Source organism: Ctenocephalides felis, unplaced genomic scaffold (assembly GCF_003426905.1).
Source record: "Ctenocephalides felis isolate EL2017-DRISC unplaced genomic scaffold, ASM342690v1 CF-g0.4_SCAFFOLD_01886, whole genome shotgun sequence".
Taxonomy (NCBI): domain Eukaryota; kingdom Metazoa; phylum Arthropoda; class Insecta; order Siphonaptera; family Pulicidae; genus Ctenocephalides; species Ctenocephalides felis.
In genome coordinates this window covers 91,249,676-91,254,552 of record NW_020538040.1, presented here as the reverse complement: position 1 = coordinate 91,254,552, position 4,877 = coordinate 91,249,676, and positions in this window count along the sequence as shown.

The following is a 4,877-nucleotide window of genomic DNA, read 5'->3' as shown; positions in this document are numbered from 1 at the left end:
TCTCCTTATGTCACCCGGCCTAAAGAATATTTAAATCGCTTGTCGTATTTTGCTTTTATCAGCATATTTAATAACCAAAGATTAATTTTTAATTAGTTTGATAGTAGCACGGCCCTAATAATTGCTGGGCACGATAAATTGCTTTTAAATAATAAAAATAAAGTTTAGCCCATAGTGGAGTGGAGATTAATAATATGGGCTAGTAATCCCTACTTCCAGGGTGCGATTCACAACTTTTGCCAGCCTTATATCAGACAGCATGATATCATATTTCAACTTAGGTTGTATTTCTAAAATATGATCTTAAATGAAAATGTTCATAATGGACATTACTGCTTAAACAATATGAAGTCAAAAAATATTGTAAAACTCATATGCCACCACTAGGATAGAGCAACTAATGAGTTGCTTTCCTAACAAGCCATACGCAAATATCAAAATATAATTAATTTTATGTACTCGTAAAAATGTTCTATTTTATAAAAGAACTATGTTCAAATTTAATGTTCTCGTGACTGAAATTTTTGAAGTATCAAAGAATGTGTGGATTCGTGTTTGTGTAAATATCGAATAAATGATTTTACGCAAATAATTTTATTGACTAATTTACCTATTTGTACAATACCGCAACGAGTCATATATTAAATATAAAACCAATAGTTTTTAAAATCAATTTAATTAAAATATTTTTGCTTATGACTCTATCATATAGTCCGGCGGCTGGCACTCAAAGCGTTCATGCGAGTATGTTAGCTTTCCCGCTTTGCTTTGGTTCAAAGAGCGCACTGCAACTCAATTTTCATTATTGGAACAGGCATTCGAAGAAATATTCAAATATCTATTCCGAGACTACGGTGAAATTATTTAATTTCAATATGGTAAAACTGACGCAGGGAAATCTACCTACGGTGTAATATATATATATATATAAATTTAAATATATATATATATATATTATACATATATACATATATATATATATATATTCATATACATATATATATATATATATATACAGTACCGGTTCTACTTTGAATGCGGTGCATGTAAAAAATGCGAGCGCACGTCTTAGGGGGCGCTAAAACGAAATTCGTGTATGTATGGCGAGTCCTACCTTGCATTCAATGCATGCCAAAACGAGATTCGGAAATAAAATTCATAATGTATCATTTATATATATGTTTTTAATATAAATTCAAGAATACCAAGATTATAATGAACAATATAACTTAACTATGGATATGAAGATACAAAAAGCATATTTAGTTTGCAATGTGGTGTCAGTAGAAACAATTAACCGATTAATAACTTTGCAAATTAGGAAATTATTGTTCTGCTTATTGCTTAAACTACTTATTGAATTTTTTCCTCGTTTGAAGTTAACGTGGAATCAAGAAAGAAATTATCTAGTGTTTAATCCCGTGAGCGAAAATCTACGAATATTGGGCATTATTGACAAAAAATAGATACAAATTTTAATGGAAAAAGAAAAGTCAGTGTTTAGAAAATGGCTTCTTTATTCCGAAAATTGAATTGTAACTTTTGTTTTTGATGCGAATGTTTCGCATCTGATGAACTTTGAATTTTGAAGATCTGCGTGGTGAAAGTTAATGGAAATTCAGCAAATATGAACAACGGAAGCAAAATTTACTTTAAGTAATTTTTATTTACAAATAAAAATCGTTGGGTTTTTTTATAGATAATGGTACCCGTACTCTAAATTTGATTATTAACTATGCAGAAATGATGCAGATACAAATATAATTAGTTTTTTTTTTGTTTCAATATAGTTCAAGAAATATGTAAATTCTTTGCATCTTTTACTGATCCTTGGACAATATTTTTAAATTACGTTAAAAATATAACTTTAAAACAAGAATCTGATTCTCTGATTCAGATGGAAAAGTAAAGATGAATACAATTCGGCCTTTTCGATATCGATAAGGAGTAGTTTACGATGCAATTTTGGATAATACTAGTATTATGTTTGAAAATGAACGGCTAGTTTTTTTGCTCTCTTGGCATGATTTGCTCAATAGAATAAATCGCATGATAAATAAGTAAAATAATTCAAAACCCAAATTAACATTACACATACGTTGGAAGTACTTGAAAATTTAAAAATATTTGATTATGATCATTGATCAACCCGCGAATCGTCTCGATTTTCTAAATAAATTTAAAATCAATTACATCTAATTTTTATAGAATACCAAATCTAAAACAAAAATTAATTAAAAAAAATTACGTACATATTTATATAATAACTGTGAAAACAGTTAAAATTATTGGGGGGGGGCGCTAGAAAAAAATTGCATGCGGGCGCTGAGGACTTCAGAACCGGCCCTGCGTGTATGAAATTTATAATATAGTTTATAAAGTATATAAATAAATATATATATATATATATATATATATAACGTATGTTCTCTTAATTAATACATTTTGCATTAAAACTGTTTTTTTAATTATTGGATGGATGCCCAAGAAACAATTTTTATCATATTATTTCACCATCTGAAGAAAAACCTCTCGCTTTATATATATATATATATATATATATATATATATATATATATATATATATATAATAGTTGAATATCATTCAAGAAATATATAATTTCCTTGTATCTTTTACTATTATTGGACAATATTTTTAAAATACGTTAAAAATTTACCTTTAAAACAACAATCTGATACATCATGGAAAGTAAAGCTGCATACATACAATTCGGTCCTTACGATATCAATTAGGAGAAGTTTACGATTCAATAATTCAGATAATGTTTAATAATGAAAGGCTAAATTTTTTTGCTCTTTATGATTGACTCAATAAATAAAATGATTCAAAATAAAATATTAATATTACACATGTGTTAGAAATAATTGAAAATGTAAAAATAATCTTGCAAGCAATCATGAACATACTTTTTTTTTACATGTCCTAAAAAGTTTGGATTGAAAATGTAAATTTCAAAATAGTTCGGTAGTGCGACAACGATAGAATATACAATAATTTTATCTTACAAATAAATGTTTTTTATTTTATAAAAAGCAATAAATGCAATTACTAATTCTCTATTATGAACGTTTCTATACATTTTAACAAATTTTAACTAATATTTTGCAATGTTTAAAAAATACAAGATTATTATTATTAGAAGACATAACAAATACAATAAAAATTTCAAAACATACCAAACGAGAAAAAATCACACAAATTCAAAGGCAATAAAAAAACTAAATGTTAAATACTTAATAATTTACAAATTCCAAGTTACATTTACAATTAGAATTAAATAAATTAAAAAAATGTAATAAATTATTAGGGAGGAATGACGGTTAAGAAAACTTATCGGTAATAATTTGAATGAGTCTTATAATAACAAAAAAAAAAATGTATTATATTTTATAAGCAATGTTTATATACACATTGATTGTACTGTATGCATATGACTCAAAGTCTGCAATGATACATCATAAAATCCATATCTTCTACAATATAGCTTCGCAAAACCAGACGAGTTTACAAAAACGATAAATTAAAAAACTAAAAAGAGAGTAAAGATATTTGAATGAATGAAGAATTTATTACATAACTGCGGAAGCTTTGATCTTTTCTCGACGATACATTTTTTATGAATTAAAAACGAAAGCGCTTTCGTTGATAATGCATAACCCGAAATATTATATGTCCTAAAATTACGCACATACGTGTATCTGAACCTTGCTGTCAATAAATTTAACTTCAACCGCTCTTGTTTCATTTTATGATGCAGGCGACATAGTAAAATAGAACATATTCCTTTCATGGTATTAGATAAATCTTATTAAAGTTTTATCCGAGATATAATTATGTGTAAAATATCATAACTGTGGATTAGTGGTGCACTTTAAATTTGATAGCTTCTTGATATAGATCTTTAAAAAGAAATATAAAAGGTGCAATAATCGAACTTACGCTTTTAATAATAAAATCTTAAGAATCATTTAGTTATTATATTTTCAATTAATTTCTCAATCAAATTATGCGGAAGTTCAATGACAAACTTGAATTTTTTATAAAGATCGGTTAACAATATCGGACTAACAATATCATAATAATAGATGTTCTGTATGATCGTATTAGAGATACTTCTCATTTTTCTTGTAAATATTCTACCTTTTATTTTTTTCACGTGCACTGTTTGAACTATCAATTTTATTATATAACTAGCATTTAGCTAGTTGAATTTTCCAACTTTGATGCATTGTTAGCTTCTGAAAAAAGTTGTAATATGAAAACGAAATGAAAACTAGCTGTAAGTGGAATTCTGTCTTAAGGCAATTAAGGCATCGTGCCTTAAGGCAAATTGCTGAAACTTCCCGTACCGCAATTCAAAATTCGAGTAATTAAAAATAATCAATAATAATAATCAATAAAAGTTGATCAACGATTTGAAACTTTTAATAGAATTTCGAACCATATTAAATCATTCTATCTTAAATCATTTATTTTGAAATATTTTGGAAATTCTGAACTTTTTTTCAAAGCAATCGTACTGCTTTAACTGCATAAAGACAAAATATTAAAGCGCGTAAGCTCCGCGTCGCCGTCTAACGCGTAAACAGTGGTACGGAACCCATAGGAATGTAAACAAAATTTATACTCATTGTTAAAATCTCTATAAAATATCTGATAATTTGATGTGCATATGTCTAATGTTCATTTTTGACCGTCAAATGGCTTATTTTTTTACTTTTTCTTCCATATCTCCAAAGTCGTTGGACCTGCCTTTCCGTTTTGAATTTGAACAGTTCTTTATTTAGTTAATACAAATAAAATGTTTTTTGAATTTGATTTGAATAATCGGACGCTCCGTTCTCTAAAAAACTGA